This window comes from Podarcis cretensis, assembly GCF_951804945.1.
Source record: "Podarcis cretensis genome assembly, chromosome: 5".
NCBI lineage: Eukaryota > Metazoa > Chordata > Lepidosauria > Squamata > Lacertidae > Podarcis > Podarcis cretensis.
Genome location: NC_137174.1, coordinates 6,773,295 through 6,797,473, shown reverse-complemented (window position 1 = coordinate 6,797,473; position 24,179 = coordinate 6,773,295).

Sequence of the window (24,179 nt, the reverse complement as noted above, 5' to 3'; positions counted from 1 at the left end):
CCATTTTTTTTTTGCTCCAATCTCAGCGGTATCTAAGGTTGGAAGGTCTCTTTTGAATTTATTTTAGCATTCTACATTTGTTGCTCATGTGGCCTGCATTTGCTGACTCTGGTGTGCCAGCTCTGGTGACTGTTTTCTTTCAAGCAGATGTGGGATTTAATTTCAAACATATTAACAGGTCTCCCTGTTTAATTTTAGAAACCTTCCACAATAAACAAAGCAGCTTGATCACATATCTTAAGCAAACGTGAGAGACAACGGGATTGTAGCAATTGAATTTCATCAGTATCCATTTGCGAAGAATAGCTTTTATAAATGTTCAGAATGCAGTAATTATCTCCTAGTCCTGCAGTAACTCTGTCAGCAGTTCAGAAAGGAAGGAATGTTTATGGTAAACTAAAGTACATTGAATATAGATAAAGCATGTGTGCACTGGATTTGCGCAATTGCTTCTCCAATTATTATTATTATTATTTCAGTCAATTTTTAACCAGCTCTTCCAGAGGAGCCCGGAGTGGCAAACACATCAATACTGAAAACATTTTTAAAGCATTATAAAAACAGTTAAAAGTACAGATAGGTAGCCGTGTTGGTCTGCCATAGTCAAAACAAAATAAAAAAAATTCCTTCCAGTAGCACCTTAAAGACCAACTAAGTTAGTTCTTGGTATGAGCTTTCGTGTGCATGCACACTTCTTCTCAGAACAATTGATTTCAGGGTTGCCAAGAACACTATCTTTAATCATCAAATGCCTGGGTAAACAGAAACTTTTTGGATGGAGATAGACACACTGCACCAGGAAGGGCTTTCCACAAATGGGGAACCACCACTGAAAAGGCCCTGTCATGGGTCCATGCCAATGGGACTGTCTCCAGTGGCAGCACCACCATCAAGACCTCACCTCATGATCTGAGGGTTGGAGATTGTGTCCTCCCTAAAAGAGGGCACGTGTTGCTGTGAGATCTGGAGACTGACCTCTTGGTTGTGGGTGGGTCCATTGGATAGCCACAACACCTGATTGGTAGGTCCCTCGTTGCTGAGTTTAATCTAGCCAATGGGGTGCAGTCTAAATGGATCAAGGGACCTATATATACCTATGCACATGACCCAGAGCTTCTTCTTTCGGCTTGTGCATCGGAATACCTGCCCACGTCTCCCTAATTTTAGGGCATTGTGCGATTGACCTTGCTATGCCACTGTGTGTCGTCTGTCATTGGGAGAAGGACACGGCAGGAATTTTCCCACTTGGCTGATTCGCTGTTTCCATTTGAGTTCGCCTGCCGCATAGCAATTCGTCACAACCTGTAAGGTTGCGAATAGGCCCTGGTTCAGGTGATAGGGAAGGGAGAACGGTCTTGCCATCCCTATGTGAAGGGTATTCCGTTAAAGGAATCCAGGGACTCAACTTGGTTTGGCCAACCCCCGAAAAAGGGTTGTGCCCGTGCCTGAGTCCAGGGGAGCATCTGGGGAGTGAACAGAGTCTGTTCCCGGGCTTTTCACCTACCTCAGGTGTTCACCCTTGGCTGACCTATGATGGAGCTCTGGGTCAGCACTGCCTGCAAGGGTGCAGGGAGCTAGTCGCACCAGAGCCTATGCAGCCACTCACTTTTCTGTAATCAATAAAGTTGTGGCCTAAATTCTGGGGGGGGGGGGGACAAAACTAAAATTTGAGTCAAATGTTTCTTTATTTAGGAGGGAGGTCTCTGGGTCTGAACACGCAAATGCTTTTATCTGGATTCTTTTCTAGGTGAGAAATGTGGCTCAGTTCTCATTTAAAAGTGAACTTTCCCAAGTTATGTTTTCCAAAACAATATGCCAACTGAAACACACATCTATTTAAATTCTCACATCTCTGAATTTTGTGGTGCCGTTCTCCAGCCAGGTAATGTGTACAAAATGCATTGTTATTGTTGTTGTTGTTTAGTCGTCTTAGTCGTGTTCGACTCTCTGTGACCCCATGGACCAGAGCGTGCCTTGGAAACTCTTACTTTCTTCTCAAAGCTTCTCCTTTTTTATGTCCATGGAGTTTTCTTGGCAAAATACTGGAGTGGTTTGCCAGTTCCTTCTCCAGGTGGATCACATTTAGTCTAAACTCTCAGCTATGACCTGTCCATCTTGGGTGGCCCTGCATGGCATAGCTCAGAGCTTCTCTGAGTTATTCAAGCCCCTTCGCCACAACAAGGCAGTGATCCATGAAGGGGACAAAATGTGTATACTAGCCTAATGTGTGCAGAAACATGCATATCTTATTGGGGGGGGGGGGATACATTGGATTAGGGAAGGTTGCTCTGCAAAAACATGTATACAGTATTAGGCAAAATTCCATGCAAAAACGTAGGAGAAATTCATGCTAAAATGCTGATGACATTAAAAACGATCCTTAAACTGATATGGAAATGTGGAGAATTGGATTTAAGATTAGAAAAATGAGCAACAGAGAAAAACTGAAAGTGACAGATTCACACACACCTAGCTTTGATCTACCAAGGATAAGTTTAGACTTGGATTTAATGGACAGGGCAAAATAGTGGAGACCAGCGTTTAATATGTGGCTGTTTTTCACCATTATTTTCAAGAAGGTATAGGAAGAGTAGGCCTAGTCAGTTTTCTCCTGGGATTATTTTCTCTCAGCCTTGTAGGACGGGTTTGGCAGAATGGGATCAGTAACCCTCATGCCAAGGTTATAAAGGTGCTTGCTACCTCGGGTTAAGTACTTAATTCGTTCCGGAGGTCCGTTCTTAACCTGAAACTATTCTTAACCTGAAGCACCACTTTAGCTAATGGGGCCTCCCATTGCCGCCGTGCCGCCGGAGCACGATTTCTGTTCTCATCCTGAAGCAAAGTTCTTAACGTGAAGCGCTATTTCTGGGTTAGCAGAATCTGTAACCTGAAGCGTATGTAACCTGAGGCACGACTGTATTAGAAAGAAAGGTCTAAAATCTTGGACTCCACAAAGATAGGATTATTGATACCACCATGGAAAACTAAGGAGGAGACTTAAGTTGCTATCAGTGGGGCCTGGAAACGTAGTTTAACCGAAACACTTGACGGCTGGACATCATTTGTGACTGGTAAGAGGAGCTGTAAAATTCATTCAACAGCTAAGATGAAGTATAGCCAAAATTTGCTCGGCATGCAACTAATCCTCTGTGCAATAAAGTGAATGCTTTCTGATGCAATTTGGGGGTTTGTGTTTCATTTCACTCTGTACTTACAGACATGCATTGAACCATGGCGGGAAAGACTATGACTTTGAATGAATGTCTGGCAAGGTCTCTGCTAAGCAGGAAGAATGGAAAAAGTAAAATCTTCCAGTTGAAACTTGTCATTAAAAATATACACTAGGAGCTGAGGCTCTGTAGGTCTTATTTTAACTAGTTTTTGTCCACCATGCAAAAAACAAACTTTTTGGGAGCCAACAAGTTCTGATTTTGAGATGTGGATGTGTCTGTGGGTTTTGTAACTTCCCCTGGTGATATTTTTGTCCACTTGGCCAAAGTAAAAATGGACCATCGACTTCTTGTTATATCAGCTGATATAACAAACATGAAGAACTTTGAACACATTGTTAACAACAACAGCAAAAGCAAAAATGAATATTGTTATTGCCATTATTATGAGTAACGTGCACCTCATTATGATGGGTGGAGTGTGTGTGGAGAGAGGGTTTAAAGGCCATTTGGCACAATGAACAGCTTTATTAAGAATAAACTAAAACACATTTTCATGTATGGAAGGCAATTTCAGAGTTCAGTTGTAATGCAGTCAGAGAGATTTGAAGCAGAGCATCCGTTCCAAACTACTATTGCCCTTTGAAAAGCATTCAGGCACTCAGTAATGTATGTGGTAAATTTATACATTGAAGATAAATAAAATTGTGAAATACATAAATGTCACTACTAAGTTGTAGGTACGGCCCTAATCTAAACCAATTGGGAGATTTGTGCCACCTTGATTTCCAAATCCTCTAATTCCCACTGAACAAAGTACTTTCTAAAACTAGAAGCCAGCCTATGAACTGGGTTCTTTCCCATCGTATGCCAAAACAGCCCTTCTTGATTTTCATCAAGACGGAAAATAATTGGAAATAATGCAAAAAGGGTTGCGGTTTGAGGATGCCGTTCTGCCAAGGAAATATACTGTGTAGTGGAAAATCTTTTAAAGATTACACTAGCAAAATGCCCATCCTTATTATGTGTGTTGCATGTGGAGGGAACTGCATTTCAGGGGCCCCTTGTGATGGCACAATGTCTTTCTCTGCATTCTTCATTGGTTGCCTGCTGGTGCAGAGCAGGCAGACTGCACCTTGTTGCCCGCACTCCAAAATTGTCCCCAAGTGCATTTTTGCTCTGTAGTGAGTCACAGCCATGCGTAGAACATAGAAAACTCCCTTAAGGTAAAGGTAAAGGGACCCCTGACCATTAGGTCCAGTTGTGCTGACTCTGGGGTTGCGGTGCTCATCTCACTTTATTGGCCGAGGGAACCGGCATACAGCTTCCGGGTCATGTGGCCAGCATGACAAAGCCGTTTCTGGCAAACCAGAGAAGCACATGGAAACATTGTTTACCTTCCCGCCGGAGCAGTACCTATTTATCTACTTGCACTTTTTTGGATGTGCTTTCGAACTGCTAGGTTGGCAGGAGCAGGGACCGAGCAACGGGAGCTCACCCTGTCGCGGGGATTCGAACTGCCAACCTTCTGATCAGCAAGTCCTAGGCTCTGTGGTTTAACCCACAGTGCCACCCGCATCCCTCAAGAACTCCCTTATACTGTGTCAAAAACATTAGTTCGTCCATCTATGTTTTGACTACCCCAGTGTCAGGCAGCAGAGGAACCAACCTCCATGGCAGGTTGCCAGGAACAGATAAGACGAGTAAATTGAACAAAACCATCTGCTTTTATTCAATATTTACAGAGAGAGGCTTGGGAATGTAGCTTCTTGGAATAATGGCGTTGTCCTGAGTAAATCTCTCCTCCCCTTCTTTCCCACTTCCTCATTCACCATCTCTTCTATGGGTGGCGCTGAGGGCCCTTTGCTTCTGAGGCCTTTGCTTTCCTACTTTTAAGGCTTGTCAGGTTCTGGGAGATGGTGGGTCCGGAATGCTTTATAGTGATAACGCGTCAGCCAGCTGCTCCAGTTCTACCTCCTCTGTGGGATGTGAAACACAAGAGCAGTCATGTACAACATTCCTAGAGTGAACATGTTTACACATGGGGAGGAATGTTTGTCCAGCCAGCTGGTAAACTTCCTGTTTCCTTCTGGGCTGGGACAGATTTTCTCTGCATGTGACTAGAGGTGGGTATGACCTCACCTGTACAGGTAATGACAAAAGCACAGAGCAGGGCAGCCATCTTTCTCTCTTTTGACCACATGCATTGAAGAAACAACATCTGCTTAGCCAAAGATGCTCTCTTGGCTCCAGCCAAGAGAGGACAAAGGGACTGTCTTCTTATGGGATAGTTTCCAAGTATGTTACTTTTCTAAGCTAAGTCTGCCTTCTGGGATCAGACTGTGAACAGAATGTGTGAGTAAACCTTTTTATACTTTTACAGAAGACTGTGTCGTGTCTTATCTTTTATGAGGGAATAAGGGGAAAATACCAGAACAGTTATTATAGAGGCTTTAGCGAGCCTGAGCAAACGCATCCGCTGCAAGTTTAAAAGGGGGAATGTTACGCTGCTAAATTGTGGAACTTGTTAACACAAGTTGGAAAAGGATATAATCAGACAATATACCCTCTCCTGCATCCCTGCACATTGCCACATCCTCCTCCTCTTCCATTATTTCTCAACTTTCCCCCTCATCTTCCTCTGAGCTGTGATCTCCCTCAAACCCCTGTTGTAATTCTGAACTGTTTTCTGCTCTGGAAGGGTCTGGCTGGGGAGGCCGTCTCCACCATTCATCCTCTGCCAGTCCCTGACATCCAGGGCTGGTCCACCCATGAGGCAAGGTGACATGACTGCCTTGGGCATCAGGATCCACAGGGCAGCACATCTGGCCCCCAAGGAATGCATCTCCTACTGCATCTGCCACAGTGTCATGAACAGCTGTGATGTGCTCCTTGGAGGCCAGATCTACCAACTCAGCAGAAGTCCCTTCCCAACAAATGCTGCCTCCACAGTGGCCTCTTGGCCAATAAGAGGCACTGCTGGTCTCCTCTCACCCCAACAGAGGAAGTGGTGAGGGCTTCCCTTTGGAGTCTGCTGGGGTCTGCCCTCATCCAGCATGATTCAGAGTGGGCCCCTCTCTGCCCCTTTCAATGGCCTTTGCTTCCTACTTCAACCATCAGGTCAGGTTGATGTTCCTTGATAAAAGAAGGGTACGAACCTCCTTGGTACATATGGAGGGGTTCTTTGGGTCCAACCCACTGCCTTGTAAAGGCTTAGAAATGAATGTCTATAAAAAGCTTGAGAAATCATCTAAGTCATGGGGAGAAAGTTTGGACAATCATCAGTCACTAAAATGTGAAGGCACCATGACAAACGTTCGAAGATGCATCTGCTGATGCAGCCATCCTGAATTCCATTCGTGCTTGAAGTAACAAGTTTACCTAAGCATATTGCTTAGCCTAGATCTTTGTAAGGTCTAGGTTTAGAAGTGACACTGGAGATATCTACACTGCAGGCTTAAACCGGTTTAACAGACATTCCAAGGAAACTGTAATTTTGTGTGTGGTAGAGAGGGTCCAAGAAACTATCAGATTTCTCAAGACTTCACCAAACTCACATTCCCAGAAATCCTTGAGGGAAAACATGACAGTTAGTGGTATTAGCAATGCCCAATAAGAAGAATGATTACCCTTCAATGATTAATAACAACTTGAGCCTATATCCACTGCTTTGGATTATTTTCCACTTGAGGGCTTATAAAAGCAGCAGAAATAAATGAAAACATTATTGTAATTCCACCTTCTGGGCATGGCAAAGCATGAAGCACAGAGCAATCTCCCCAGCCTTGTGAGATAGTGACATTACCATTACATAATAATTGCCTGTATGTGTGTGGCACCCTCTGGTAAAAATCCACTTGGTAAACAAAGATATCTGTGCACCCATTCGTTGAGTTGCTGCTTATAATTTCATGCCTTAATGCCTTTATAAACCTTCCAGTCCAAGGCAAGCAACCTTAACCTTTGTAATGAGATTTCAGCAAGATGGAGATATGAATTTAACAGAGTCCTGTGCTGGTTAATATTAAAGATTCTCAAATGTCATGCCACAAAAGTATAGAAAACTTATGTTAGACTCTACATCCCAGCAGCTATTTTGGATATACTTAAAAGATTTTAATCTCTCTTAAAGCGCATTTAAGAAGTGCCAGGAGAAGGCCCAGTTAAAACACACAGTTGTGCTTGAGCCAGTCACAATCATGGTTGGTCGGGGGTTTTTTAAAGGCATGTTTACACGCACTAAAATGTGACTGCATATTCAATACAAACCCATTGGAAGTGACATTAGATGCTTGTGACCTTGAAACAGCACATGATATGCCTGTGGGATCCTGATTACATTCACCGATCTCCTTACTAGTTAATCCTATTCTGCTGCTGGGGTAGATGGTTAAATTGACACATGCACCACCTTAAATAGGCATTATTTGCCCACTGATGGAAGGCCACATATAAGGCCACTCTATTGCGGATATTAACATGGCACTGCTTGAATTGTCTTGCTGCATAAAAATTGATTCCTTTTGGAATAAAACATTGCCCAGGCCCAAAAGTTTGACTCAAAGCTTTACAGTCAAACCTCTTCTTACGTCTGCCTCCACTTGTATCCATTTTGCCCAACGTCCGCGGCAAACCCGGAAGTAACGGTGCACATACGCAGAAGCGGGCAATCGCCACCCGCGCATGCGCACAATGGCGCCTCTCCCAGAGACCTGTTTTGACCTCCAGACAAACCTCCGGAACGGATTATGGTTGCAGGTAGAGGTTCCACTGTACTTGCAGAACTTTCTTCAAAACAGAACAAAAACATCAGATACATCCAGTGCTTTTTTTCAGGGGGTACTCAAGAGTCCACAGTACTGGCGCCCCCTTTTTTTTGGTTAAGAAGTGTTGCATTGACTGTAACAACTTCATGGTGAGTTCTAACAACTTTTTTTCCTTTAAAAAATACTTTTCAGATATATACATTTCACTGATTTTACAATCATTTTGACATTTTAAAACTTGACTTCCTTCCCCCTTTTTCTGCGGTTCCTTAAATTTATTTTTAATATCTTCTGCATATCCAAATTAACTTAACTTACTCATTATTATTATTATTATTTATTTATCTTCTTTAAATATATACTCTTAAATAGATACTGCAGGTTATTACAACAATCCTGCCAGTGTTTTTATCTGTTTACAATTCATCTGTAAATATTCAATAAACCATTTCCATTCTTTTATAAAAAGTTTGTTATCTTGATTTCTTATTCTCCCGGCAAGTTTTGCCATTTCTGCATATTCCATAAGTTTTTGTATCCATTCTTCTTTCATCAGGACTGCTTCTTCTTTCCATTTTGGGGCAATGACCACTCCCCACTTCAAATGGGGGGGGCGCTTTTTGCGTGGTTGTGCGCAGCCCCCTGGCCCTACACAATTCCCAAGCAAGTCAGACTGGCTTCGCCTCCACAATCTGGATACCTGGAGGTTCCCACCTAACCTCAGACAGTTAGCCAATCCCAGCTGAGGAGGTGTTGTCAGGGGAGTTGACCAGGTAGGGTTAGGACCGCCCTGCACACACAAGAGAGGGTGGAACTTACCTGGGAGTCCTCAGTTGGCTCCAGAGCTTCTGGAGAGTGGACATCCTTCTTCTTTCCATTTTGGGGCAAATAAAATCATTGCCACTGTAGCCGCATACATGAATAAGTTTCTATACAATTTAGGTAGTTCACTTGGACACAAATCTTTGTGGGGTCCTGATCCATCTTACGATTAGCATGTCAGGAAGAGGAAAGACCCCCAAATCATCCCAATTCACCTTACTGTTCAGCCCCCAAACAGAGCAAAGGCACACTCCTAGTACAGTGGTACCTCGGGTTAAGTACTTAATTCGTTCCGGAGGTCCGTTCCTAACCTGAAACTGTTCTTAACCTGAAGCACCACTTTAGCTAATGGAGCCTTCTACTGCTGCCGTGCCGCCGGAGCACAATTTCTGTTCTCATCCTGAAGCAAAGTTCTTAACCTGAAGCACTATTTCTGGGTTAGCGGAGTCTGTAACCTGAAGTGCCTGTAACCTGAAGCGTATGTAACCTGAGGTACCACTGTATATACAGCATCTCTGAGATTCACTTTTAGTTATTTTTCGCCCTGTTCAACACATTTGATCTTTTGTGTGGACTCAAAATTGTGGCGATAATCTTATTTCCCTCATCTTTGCAGGGCATTCTTTGTTTACTGCTTCTTTTGAAGTGCTTTGTTGCTACAGTGAAATGCTGAACAAAATGCTCCTTGTACTGGAAAGCACTTGGCTGTGAGCTGCTTAGTGCTTCTTGTCAATCTGAAGCAGGCAGTGGAACAACTTCCAGGCCTTGTGCTATTCCCAAATGTATGGCGGACTTTGCCAAAAAGCCCGCTTACGTATTTCAGTCCACGATACCATAAGTCAGCCAATCCCCAGAATGCTATACAATATATTTCCAAAACCATGAAGCTCTGATAGTATATTTCTACTTCAATCACTGCTTGGTGCCATTTAAAACATAGCATGGGTTGTTGTTCTTGTTGTGGTTGTTGTTGTTGTTGTTGTTGTTGTTGTGTGTGTGTGTGTGTGTTCTCTGTAAGGCAATTTTAGGCTACTGCATGAAAAAAAGACTTTGATTGGAATGTTTCCACAGAATCCTTGTCTTCAAGCTTTGGTTCTGGATATTGAGTTTCTACTCTAATAAATAATAATAATAATAATAATAATAATAATAATAATAATATGCTGTCCATCTGATTGGGTTGCCCCAGCCACTCTGAGTGGATCCCAACAGAATATTAAAAACACAATAAAACATCAAACATTTAAAACTTCCCTGAATAGGGCTACCTTCAGATATTGTCTGATATATTATAATACTTGTTTATTTCCCTAACATCAGATCGCAGGACGTTCCACAGGGTAGGTGCAACTACTGAGAAGGCCCTCTGCCTGGTTCCCTGTAACCTCACTTCTCACAGAGAGTGAACCACTGGAAGGCCCTCGGAGCTGGACCTCAGTGTCCGGGCAGAATTCTCCTTCAGGTATACAGGGCCAAAACCATTTAGGGCTTTAAAGGTCAGCACCAATACTTTGAATTGTGCTCGGAAACATACTGGGAGCCAATGTAGATCCTTTAAGACTGGTGTTATATGGTCTCAATGGCCACTCCCAGTCACCAGTCTAGTTGCCACATTCTGGATTAGTTGTAGTTTCTGGGTCACCTTCAAAGGCAGCCCCACGTACAACACATTGCAGTAGTCCAAGCAGGAGATAACCAGAACATGCGCTGGGTGGGGGGTGCCAGGGGGGGCCATTTCCCCAGGAGTGCAATATGGGGTTCCCCACGAACCAGGTGTCCCCCTCAGAGATCCCCATTGTTCCCTGTTGGTGGCAGGGGCTGGAGAGCACAAAGAGTCAAGATTATCCTCTACACGCTGCCCCTGCCTGGCACACAAGCATTCACCCATCAGCAGTGGGGGCATAGCTGTCAACTTTTCCCTTTTCTTGCGAGGAATCCTATTCAGAATAAGGGGATATCCCTTAAAAATGGGAAATGTTGACAGCTATGAGTGGGGGATGGGGACCTCGGAGGGCGTGTTTGCAGGTGAGAGGTTGATCTGTTTGGTGCACCCCCTTAATATTGGGGGTTTGGCCCCCTGTCCACAAATATTGAGGGGGCCAAAGCCCATTCCACCCCCTATAGTTAGCGCCCCTGTGTAAGTGGAATTCATTCTGCTTTCACAAGGAACTGCTTAGCACTACTTTTGAATAAGCTCTCAGCAATGCTGGGCCCTTTCTGCTAGTATTCTACAGTGGTACCTCGGGCTACATACGCTTCAGGTTACATACACTTCAGATTACAGACTCCGCTAACCCAGAAATAGTACCTCGGGTTAAGAACTTTGCTTCAGGATGAGAACAGAAATTGTGCTCCGGTGGCACAGTGGCAGTGGGAGGCCCCTTTAGCTAAAATGGTGCTTCAGGTTAAGAACAGTTTCAGGTTAAGAATGGACCTCCGGAACGAATTAAGTTCTTAACCCAAGGTACCACTGTATTTGAAAGAAAAGGCAGAGATAAAAATGTAAATAAATAAATAAATAATGATTCAATGACTTCTTCTTCTTCTTCTTCTTCTTCTTCTGATACATTACTGCCATACCTCCATTCATAAATTCACAAAAACAGCGAAGCAGAAATACAGTATTTTCTCAAATGCTTTAAATAACGATAAAAGTTCAGGACCGATTCAAGGCAATCTTGTCGCAATGCAGCACACACACGAACTATCTTGAAATGATTGTGATTTGTGCAAGAAACCTTTCTGTTGAGCTGTAACCTAATTCTGAATCAACAGTGGTCTTTACAAAACACTAGAGATGTGTAGAAACAAATATGCTCACCCTCTGATCAGTGAGACCTATGAGCAAACATGCACAGAATCAGACTATAATTTATCTAGATTAATATTTGAAAAGTGAGGCTAGGATCCTCAGTTCTGCCTCGTTTGAAAAATTCACAGAAATGCCAGTTTCTATAGATCATTGACCACGGTATAGAACTGCATGTGTTTTTGTATGGCACGAGTCACATAGTATCTGAAGTTTCCTGTCTCATCTCAGGATTTTGTAATATATCAAGTATTTAAAGGATAAGGTCCTCAGTCTAACGTGATTGTAACCTTGTAACTCCTCCCTGTTCCTGCTACATCTGCAAGTTGACTTCTTCTGGCACCCAATTTTACCTTGATCATTTTGTTCATGTGCTTCTTTCCTGACTGTGAGATAGATCAGAACCACAGACCAAGAAAGCTGAAATGATAAAACCAATTCCAAGTTCACAGGGCACAGTAGTGAGCGAAGAAATGAAATTAAACAGCAAGTCTCTGTTGGATTTGAATAGCGGAAGAGTGAAAAACTGTTTCACTACTTTAATAAAATGATTTCACACCACAATAAATGGACATGTAACTGTAATTGACAAAGCCCAGGCCTGCATACAAGTTCAGTTTTCTTTGAAAAGTTGCAGCGTTGTCTAGCTTGTGACCTTCATTTTGAAGATAAACAATCCCTTTCTGGCAAATTGAGCTGGCTTATTGAGTTTTCTTTTCCATCTGCTTTTCTTCACTTCCTTTCAGATAGACAGGATTATTAGGTATTGAGCAATTATACTATTAGGTGTGTCCCACGATGATTTGAATTCATCTTCAGGCTCTCTTTACTTGTTGGGCAGTAATCATATTTTTCTTCATGGCAACATGAATTGTCAATATGGCCTGACAGGCACTGTGGGAAAATATTGCCCAATATTTCAGATTTGCCAACATTTTCTGATTCTGCCATCCAAATTTTTAATGAGAAATTCAAAATTAAAAAAAACGAATTAGTATTTGGACAGTTATTTATTTATTTGTTTGTTTATTACACACACACACACCAACGACTTGCATTTTATTGAAAAGTTGTCCGGTCAGAACAGCAGTGTCATATAATGCAAAACTGCCTTGGGGCAAGGGCATTTGGGTAGCATTGGGGGGGGGTGTAGGCTCTGGTGAAGATGGGAGAAGCCAGATGATGCTCTGAGCGACTTCTCCATCACACCTCATTGTAAACGAGTGCTCATGTTCCTGCTTGAAGCTTTTGCTGTCTACTGCCTCCTCTCCCAAGATGATCCTTGTTGGCAAAGTGGGAGGGGATGGATAGTGATACTGGAATGGCAAACTTAGGAAGCAAACTCATTTCAGCTTTAGTCAGTTCTCTGTATGGACTCTTTAATTTGTAGCTATTCAGGGAGCAGCTGGCATATAAATTTAGGATGATGACCTCTCTTTGACTTGAACTTTGCAGAATTCCTGGGCCTGTGCAATGTTTCAGGATTCCTAGTTATGTTCGAAGCACTTTTTGTTAGATGATTTATTCATTCCTTTTTTAACACATACATCTATACTGATCTGATAAATGCACAAAAGCTATATTTTCCAGAAAGGCTTCTTAATAAATATCAATACAATCACCAACGTAAGTTTGGCATTAGATTGTAGGATTTGAAAACTTGTGGTTTGACTATGTTTTTATTAGTGACAGGCCTAAGCATGGAGTTTGAATCTTTGCCTAGATGTCAAGTAATCAGCAGTTAAGATACATTCATCCTTTAACACAGCCAAACCACTTAGAGGATTCAAGCCAATTTGTGAAGACTTGGCTTCCAATTCAAAGCACCCCAAGGCTTCGAGTAACACTAAAATGTAAGCTCAGTAATGGAGGGGAAGTGAAAAATGGGTCAAAAAGGAAGTGGTACCAATTGTAAATCTATTATAAAAATGCTCAAGCACTGGTAATCGTGGGCCAAAATGCAAGATGAATTTGCATGTTATCTTTTGTATTAGAGACTTTAACCTTCAGCTTATCTCCTGTTCCTTGAGGACTCTGAGCTAGATTCAAGTAACAACAACAACAACAACAACAACAACAATAACATATTATTATTTATACCCCGCCCATCTGGCTGGGCTTCCCCCAGCCACTTCCAAAAAATATTAAAATACTGTAATACATCAAACATTAAAAGCTTCCCTAAACAGGGCTGTCTTCAGATGTCCTCAGTGTCCGGGTAGAACGATGGGGATGGAGACGCTCCTTCAGGTATACTGGACCGAGGCCGTTTAGGGCTTTAAAGGTCAGCACCAACACTTTGAATTGTGCTTGGAAATGTACTGGGAGCCAATGTAGGTCTTTCAAGACTGGTGTTATATGGTCTCAGCGGCCGCTCCCAGTCACCAGTCTGGCTGCCGCGTTCTGGATTAGTTGTAGTTTCCAAGTATACCTGCCCATGGCTCCATCTGGTTCTGCCTTGACCCAGGGAATGGAAAACACACATGTGTCAGAGTAAAGATGTGGACCTTTATGCTCATGCATTTTACAGGCAAAAGAAACTATGTATGCATGTGCCATACATAAGTGATGCTGTTTGTTTATGCTTCTCAACAAGGCATGCAACATGGAGGGAAGCTTGCACAAAGAGCAGGTTTGTAATGGGTGTGAGTCAATCTGAACTTATTTCCATGGTTTATCGCTGTAGAGCATGACATTAATAACAAGGTTGACATAGCTCTAATATGACAGGAGACCCTCCATGATGAACTTTGGTGACCCTGGAAGAAGCCTGACCCCAGCCTGCTCCATTAAAGTCATTCAGGCATATTACTGAGTTCACCCACAAATGACCTAAAGATTAACTCATAAAAATTTACCGTATTTTTCGCTCTATAACACGCACCCGACCATAACACGCACGTAGTTTTTAGAGGAATAAAATCCATAGGCATGCCACCCGTAGACATTTCCTCCATAACACGCACAGACATTTCCCCTTACTTTCTAGGAGGAAAAAAGTGAGTGTTATGGTGCAAAAAATACGGTAGTTGCCAAGTATAGGATACTCAACTCCTCAATGGGATCCACTCCCACAATAGTAAGATGATTTGAAATCAGATAGCAGACAAAGATGGCCAGGTACAGATAATGGTTCCCTATCAAAGAATGGCCAGTTTTAGCCATTTCAGGAAATTCTGGGAGGAACTATGGAAATCATAGAAATCGCTCAGTTCACCTCCCCTCTCCACTAGCAAGCCTTGGTAAGAAGGAATTCATTCATTCAATCAATCAATCTTTATTGCGGTCAAACACCAGACAGCAAAGTTAACAACAGCAAAATATGCCACATCTGCATCAAGAAGCAGACGTAATTAAAAATTATCTGTAATTTTTACATTTTTACAACTTATTTACATTGAAAATAGCACTCCTCTAGGTAACGTCTATATTCCAGAGATTAAAATCAGTACTCATTCACCAACCATCACTGTCACCGCGACCTGTTTAGTCCTTGTTGCCATGAAACAGCATTTCACGACGGGGCTGATGATATCCAGATCTTTATTGGCAAGAAGGTGTTTAACATATATTTCCTCTTAGCAACCACATAATTTCCTTAATAATGGTTGAATTAGCTCTCTTCGGGTATCACAATACAATGGGCAGTATAGATGAATGTCTCATTAGAGTTGCATGAGCATAATCTTTGTTCAACTGGGATGCCATGATAGGTAAAGAATCATAGAATCATAGAATCATAGAGTTGAAAGAGACCAACTCTAGGTAAAGGGACCCCTGACCATTAGGTCCTGTCGTGACAGACTCTGGGGTTGTGGTGCTCATCTCGCTTTATTGGCCGAGGGAGCCAGCGTACAGCTTCTGGGTCATGTGGCCAGCATGACTAAGCCGCTTCTGGCGAACCAGAGCAGCACACGGAAACACCGTTTACCTTCCCGCCGGAGCGGTACCTATTTATCTACTTGCACTTTGACGTGCTTTCAAACTGCTAGGTTGGCAGGAGCAGGGACTGAGCAACGGGGGCTCACCCCATCGCGGGGATTCGAACCGCTGATCTTCTGATCAGCAAGTCTTAGGCTCTGTGGTTTTTAACACACAGCGCCACCCATGTCCCATCCAGGGATGCCATGATATCTGCCCTCTATTAGCACTGAAGAAAGATAATTAATGGGGCTCTGGAAAATGCCCAACAATGCTTAGGGTTATCCAGTGCACTTAGGTAATTTGCTGGATGGGATCTTTGAGGTTCATGTTGAGTTTTATAAATTTTAGATCAGTTAAAATCATTTTGGCATTCTGTGTCCCTGATTCATTCTTTGATTATATTTCTAGCCCTGGCAGGAAGGTATTAAGAAACCTCTTACATTCAAACCTTACCTAGATCTTCTAGCTCCAGCAGAACAGCACTTACATTGCACTTTCCAGGGACTCAGCTACATTAGTAAACAAATAAACAAACAAGCACAGATGGCGCTATAGAGCTCCACATTTTGGTAAAGTGGTTTCCCATTATGTTTACAGCATGTTTTCCTGAAACATTTTTTTTTTAATGTGTCTAGATCCAGCCCAGGACTCAACACACTTCTGCAACACTTTAAGGACAGATATACTTTCCTGCCCCCTCTGCTCAAAGCTCACTTCTAGTGTGGGTTTATGGCAAAATAGTCGTGCCCATGTTTCTGTAGACCTTTTACAGTAATTAGGGAATCTTTTGCTTCTTAATCAAGGTGTGTATGTATTGCAGTTTGCTACCTGCTTAGCCTCTAACATTGCTATCCAAAGCAGCATTTTTATACTGTCACTCCTGTTTTATATAATAAACCAAGCTTTCTTTATTCCTCCGTGTGAGAGCATAAGGTTAACAGATCCATAACAACCACACACCATATCTCCAGCAAAAGATCCTAAATTTCTCAGCGGTGTATATATAAACATACACGAGTACATACAGCGCACATGTGAATCCAGAGTTCAGACACTTGAAACAGATTCTCATGGCCCTTTTGATATGTTGGCAATCCACTTAATCTGACTTAACTTTAATTTTTTAAATACTGACCTATCTTTATGCATGGTGCAACATGCCTGCTGATAATTACTTGTTTAATTTATGGCCTGCTGGGGGAATCTTCAGAAATAGGAGAAAGGGGAACCAAGAGGAAATGTGTGCATTGCAGTTGATTTTGAAGCAGTCATCAAACAATAGCAGACAGTTTGGGTTGACTTCAGCAGATGAAAAATTGTCAGGTAAATAGAACTCCTCCACCAGACTTCCATTTTCCTCCAGAGGGACACCTCTAAAACAAGGTTGGTGAACTTGTGACCCTCCAGGTGTGGTTGGACTCCCAGTCAGCATGGACCAATGGCCAGGGATGATGGGACTTGAAGTTGAGCAACATCCGGAGGGTCACAGGTTTTCTATCCCTGTCCTAAAAAGGATGGAGGGTCTGGTTAAGCAAGATGTATCCGCTTTAGACAGCATCTTAAAAAGCAGAGACATCATCTTGCCAACAAAGGTCCACATAGTAAAAGCTATGGTTTTCCCAGTAGTGATATATGGAAGTGAGAGCTGGACCATAAAGAAGGCTGGTCGCCGAAGAATTGATGCTTTTGAATTATGGTGCTGGAGGAGACTCTTGAGAGTCCCATGGACTGCAAGAAGATCAAACCTATCCATTCTTAAGGAAATCAGCCCTGAGTGCTCCCTGGAAGGACAGATCCTGAAGCTGAGGCTCCAGTACTTTGGCCACCTCATGAGAAGAGAAGACTCACTGGAAAAGACCCTGATGTTGGGAAAGATGGAGGGCACAAGGAGAAGGGAACGACAGAGGACGAGATGGTTGGATAGTGTTCTTGAAGTTACCAGCATGAGTTTGACCAAACTGTGGGAGGCAGTGGAAGACAGGAGTGCCTGGCGTGCTCTGGTCCATGGGGTCATGACTAAACAACTAAACAACAACATCCGCTTTAGAGGGGCCAGTGGTCTGTCTCAACATGTGACAGCTTCAGATTATCATATAATCTGTTACCAGAGTGTAATGAGACACAACCCAGAGCACATGCCGTAGGTTGCTTGTACTAGAAAAGTAGCAGAAAGTGTGGTGGGTGGGTCTGTAAGGAATAGGTGAAATTTTCAGAAGCAGATTTAAAAATAAATAAATGCATGGTATATTCTACCACTGATGTACAGCAGCTACTGACTGAATTTATTTATTTTTGCTATTGTGCGATATATACATATTCCTTCCATGTGCCTCACTGGAAATCTGGTTAGCTTTGATTCCCTAAGAGAGCCTGATTTGGGGAACATGTTGAAGTTGGCTTTGTTGCTTTTTATGAGCAGTAGCCAAGTTGCTGTCATTGACCATAAGTCATTAATTCTTTGTGATGGACGTGAAGGTCATTTCTTTGCACTGTTAGGGAAAACAGAGCCAGGCTTGCTTTTTCGAAATACTGTAGGTGTTAACAGACAGCTAAAGCCATAGGATTTTCTAGAACTCTCTGTTCTGCAAACACACTTACCATAATAACACCATATATGCACACATTATTAGCAGCATTTGACTCGGCTCATTAATGTGTGATTTTGCATTGCTCATTTGCACATGTACATAACATTAACAGTGATGTGAGGAGTTTCTCATAGAGTACACTGGCTTTAATAAATGCAATGTAATGTATGCAACAGAAACTTGCAGTAAATAGATACAAGAGGAGATCTCACACCTTGCTCCTTAAACTCAACTGTGGAATAACTCATGAGGAATTTATGATGAAAACCATCATGCCACTAAAAATATAAAGTCCTGGCATTCAACAAAAGAAGGACTGAAGGCCAAATCACAGGAAATGGCAAGCATTTGTCTGGTAGGGAAAATGTTAGGTTTTGTGAAGCCTTTATTTTTTTAAAAAAATGATATTTATTCGAAATTTCAAAAAGAAGAAGAAAAAATAATACAAGAAAAAACAAAAATACAACAACAAAACAACAAAAAACAGAGAAAAGAATAACAAAAAAAAATACAAATCCAAATTACATCCTTTCATTTACCTATTTCTTGGACCTCCTCACACCTCCCTTTTTGTATTCTATCTTAATTCATTATTTCAGCAAATTCTTCCCATACTTCACAATTTTTATTTAAATAATTTGTCTTAACAATCTGTCTCTCTCTCTCTTTTTTCATTAACTCAACATATCCTTTCCAACTTTTGCTACATTCTGTTATTCAACTTACCGTTGATTTCTTTAACCTTGTCTTACCTTAGGAACCATAAAATTTCAAAATTTAAACCATATTTATGCATACCTCCTTCAAACCTTTCTACTAAAGCCAATTAATTCCTTTCCAACATATTCTGATATTTCATTAGTATCACACTAATTCCAAAAAGAAAATATATAAAAAGAAATTCTCTTCTAATTAAATCCAATGTCCCTTCTTCCTGGTTTCGGGTTATGTCAGTCCATTCTAACCATTACATCCTGTCCATCAATCTGGTGTTCTAATGTCCGAGGCTCTCAGGTCTCTTCTACGCCCCCTCTGCAGATTTTCTTGTTCCTGTTTATACTTGCACCCTTCCCTGTCCCTTGTTGGTTTCTTTCATAGTTTCTTCCCTCTCTCCTTGAGGAGAGGGTCTCTGGGGAATTTCAAACGGTAATAATCTTTATTTTCTTTCATCAAGTTAGCCCATTCCCCAGAATCCCCCTCACCTATTTTAATTTTGTAAACCAAAAGGTAGTTATTCCAAAAGTAGCTGTCAACTTGTTTCACAGTCCCACCAGAGCTAAGAGCTTCCTTGATTCCAGGCACTTCCAGACACACTCCAAATTCGATCTTCCAATGTTGCAGCTTTTGGTCATGCAGGACTTTGGATCTTTCCCTTTGTATCTTTTGAGGTGCAATCGCGACCTCTTCCATCTTCATCTGCCCTTGGACTTGCCTTATCAAGCCAGTTTCCTGCGTTCGTTGTTGTAGAATTTCTTTGTCTTTGTTTCCTGTTAGTTCATATTTACTGGCTACGGCAGTCATAAAATCCAACTTTTCATTCATCAAGTTCATTTTCTCATGCAACTGCTGCAGCATAGCAATTGTTTTGCCAAGGGCAGACGATAGAACTTCCTCCCTGCACATTTCTGTTCAAGGTCAAATAGCTGGTCCCGCAGTCTAATTCTCACAACTATAACGTTTCCCTGTGAACTGCAGCAACAAACTGACAAGCTCCCTCTAGGGGACACAGTTTCTAACGTCCATCTTTAAAAAGTATCCAACAAAGGGAAATTTACTTTCGATTTTCAAATACTTTGTTTCCTTAAAATACAAAGATGCAGAAAGCAGCGTTGAAGTTCATTTGTTTCTCTTTTTTAACTATCTGTCAAAAGTGTTCCATTTTCAATCAATGGAGATCTCCAACCATTTCTGTCCTGACACCCGTCCCCAGGTTTGGGACGATAGAAACTTATATTCCTTTACTCTTTCTCTGCAGGATTAAACGGTCAAAGTCCCCCCCCCCTTTTCTCCTGCTGTCAAGGGGGTTTTGTTGGTTATAAATGCAGGAAATTTCAATGTTTGAATCAATTTTCCAGGCTATTTAGTTTGCAAAATCTTTACTTCAGTCTATTTACAAAAGGCGGAAGGCGGACTTCCTGTTTAGACCTTCCCACTTCGTTGCCTAATTCATGAATTTCATAAGTTTCTTAGTCAAATCTTCCGTTTTTACTCACGGGTACTTGTTTTAGAATCCAATTGTCACCAAGAAAAAGTCAGCGCTCTCCAGCGATGGCTGTGCGGCTTCCCTCTGTGAAAGTAGCAGTCAGTTCGCAGCACCGCGCTGCTCACCCCACTCCGCTCCGGAGCCCCCAAAAAGGGGTTTCCCTGCGAGTGGGGGAGGCGCTCTTGGTGCTCTGCCAAACCCCACATTCCCAGGCTTCTCTGCCTGGGATTTCTAGCGGGTCCCCACCTCGCCGCGGTGGGAAGACCCAGTTTCCACAGAGCCCGTTCCTCCGATCGGAGGAACTCCGCCATTCGCCGATGGTGCTAAACCGAAGGTCGGTTTTGTGAAGCCTTTAAAGGGCAAGAAAGGCAAGCACTTGCCTTAGCATCTTCCATCGTTCAAATTGAAATGATTTCTAGCCCTATCACTTCCCTTAATTTCAGCACAATCCTCCTAACCCTTGATCAGCATAGCCAGAAGAGTAGCATTCAAATTTACAAAGCTAAGTAACACATTCAGACCATTGCTTGATCTAGCAGTGCAACAAAAATGGGACACCTTCATAATGGGAGTAGACTAAAAAGGGGGATTTATTGACCCAATGCATCTCGGACCTTACTGGTCCATCTTGAGGAGAAATTTAGAAAAGAGTAATTCAAAATTCAATTGTGCTACCTTTTCTGTTGGATCAATAAACCACATTGTCTCCTCCCTCCTTTCTTGGTTTAGTGAACTCCAAAATGTCAGGAGGAGGTCGGTAATCCTTTTAACCTGAGATGTCTAAAACAGCCTAGTACTTTCTGCATGGAAGGTATTGCTCCTCCACATAATCAAATTCAGCTGGTTTAGTTTGGAAGTGAAAGGTGGCCACCCATAACAATAAAGGAATTGTTTATGCATTTTCAGGAAAACTCCCTTGGTATGAAGAATATATATATATATATATATATATATATATATATATATATCTCGAGTCTGATGATGGTTGAGCATCCTCAGTGGTCTCTAGGAGTTATGGAATATTGTGTGTCAGTTTGGAAAAAAGATAACAGAAAACCAAGGAAGAGAGTTAGCATGGCATTCAGCCTTAGTCCCTAAAGCTTTTGATACTCTGAAAGATTGTATGTTTGGATGATACCCCAAAGAGTAGAACTCCTGTTAGAGTGAGTGTATACATTGCAATATATTGCTGTGTCCGAATTTTGGCTTACAAATAACTACTGAAAACATATTTAGCTAATAACCTTACCTATTATTTTTCTCATGGAAAACACCACATGGTGATCAGTACCTTATTTTCTGTCTCTTTAGACAATAATTTGGCCTCAGATATGCCCTTAGGAACCAATTATAATTGTGCCACACTCTAGAATGTTCTTTATAGCTATGAACTCTCTGACCTGTGGGCTGTGACATTTTCCATGTGCCAGGATTATAAACCATTTAGGAGGTTTGTGGGAAGTCTCATATTTTGTTGTTCTTTGGCACAAATCTTAACGCCCTTGGAATGCTTGTGCTGTTGGAAACTCAATTCGAAAAATGCCATGAGCTTGTTCCAGCATATGCAGAAGCCAAGCTGAACAGCGGCTGGTTGCCTATGGAACCTTCCATACGTTGTGGCTGAACCGCAGGAGGGTGTTTGCGCACCCACACAGGCCTGGCTCAGTGAAAGGCTGTGAAAGAACAGTGCTGGTTGAGAGCTGGGATTTGTGCCGACAGACAATTTTGAGCTTTAAGAAAGTGAGCTGAAGGAAGAAGACCCGACGGGAACCACAAAACCAGATGTTGACATCATCAAGCCTTTAATGGGTGTCAGGGTTGGTTTTGAACAAAAAGCAAGACATAACACATGGGGCTATAATCAAGGAGGGAGGAATTAGGGAGAAGCCCCTTCTAAATCAGAGCCCCCCTCAAGAAGGCCCTTGTGGGTCCATGACTTTCATGTCCTACTCAATTAAAATTAATACCATAGGTTCTGAATTGAAAGAATGGATCCAGCTGCCCAAGTCTGAGGAATGCAACCGCCATGTATGTGCCATGTATCTGAGTTTTTGTTAAGCATTGGGTCCCTGATCTAAGGAATTGCATGGATAGTGGTTCCAAAATGCACGAAGCAAAATAGGTCATGCAGCTTTGCTCTGAAAGAAGGTGTGGTTTGTCCAACTTTGTCCTAAGAAGATAAGATCACTCGTCTAATCATGATGACTATGTGATATATAACATAAAATTATTGAGACAGACAGCATACTTATACTTGGTTGTATATGTCAGTAGTGATCACTAAGTTATGGGAAGAAGCAAAGAGTGATATCCAAGTTGGTCATACTCAGACTAGACCCTTTGAAACTGATGAAATCAATTGATTTCAGTGGGTGTCTTCTGAGTATGGCTAACATTGTTGGCAAACATTGGATCTCACCCAAAATAGGTATAACCACAAATCATAGAAATATCCCATTTTGTCTGGTAAATGTAAAATCTGGGTATGACACAAGCATTAAGCTTTTTTAAGCAGCAGTGGAGATTGTATACATTTCAGCATTTGCTTTAAGTTTCATGACAGGCAGTTGTTGTGAAAGGAAATCTGCGCCAAGGGAATACTAAATACAGGAATGGCTTGCTAGTTTTTGCTTTGTAAAGTTAATCCACCAACATAAACATGCTGTTGCTGTTACAAGCTACAAATGTGCACTATTCTATAGCACTTTCATAAGGTAGACTATATTTACTACGCTCTTCAGGCCTATTCATATTGACTGGAGGATGTGAATTCTAGAAAAAAACAGCACAAACCCAAGAAAAGATACAACTTCACCCCACTATTTTGATGGCAGACATCCCGTTGATTTTCATGACCCTGGATTCTGAGCAAGAGTTATACTTGTAAACATGGGTTATTGGATAACATTTTGGCTCTGCAGAGAAGTGCCATAAATGTTTCTAAAAGACCTTTTTGACACCGCTCATAAAGGGACATTCTGGGTCAGGACGAAATAGACCAGAACTGACTACATACTCCATTTCCAAGGCTATTGTGGCCTATTGTGGAATACATTGTGGCATAAAATCAGCCAGCACTTGGACCAGATACGTTTCTGTGTAGCATCCATCCCACGGAATAGCCAGGCTGAGTATCATCAATTGAGGACCATCGTTATTCTAGAGCAAGCTTTGTAGCTGTAGGTTAAAGAGGAACCAGCAGGATCACATCCAACTATTACAGTGACAAACGACGGTCGTGCAGGTTCTATGGCTTATTGTTGGAAAATGAGAGGTAAGTTTGAAGATGGTCCTGCTGAACTGGGGGTAGAAAGAATAAGAAATGGCTTATTTTGAATGAGTTAAATAGAGGATGAGTGGGGAGTTGATAGGTGGTGTGTTTTTGTTTCCCATAGATTCTTCTGGGGTGGTTTGGGGGGAAAGGCATGAGAACCAACATGGCTTGTTACAGTTGCTGCAGCAAGTAAAAGTTGGCAACCCCTGTAAGGACATAGTAGCCTGGCTAGGGGAAAAAACTAGGCATTTAGTCGTATTTCACTTAATAAATTAGCCACTTCTTATGCATAAGATTATGAATTTTGAATTCCTAACCTTCTAAATGGGCTGACATTCATTATTAACAAAGATTTTTCTTCCTCATTTTTTCCTCAAGTGGATTTTGTTTCAGCAATTTAAATTCAACAAGTTTTCAGCAATTTAATTCTATTAAAGTATCCCTTTAAATATGTATTTTGAGAGCACTCAAATCGGAAGCGTAACACTCAAAAAGGATCACGTTCGGCTTCTGAAAAACATTTGAAAACTGGAACACTTACTTCCGGGTTTTCAGTGTTTGAGAACCAAGGCATTTGAGAACCAAAGCGTTTGAGAACCAAGGTACCACTGTACACTGAAATT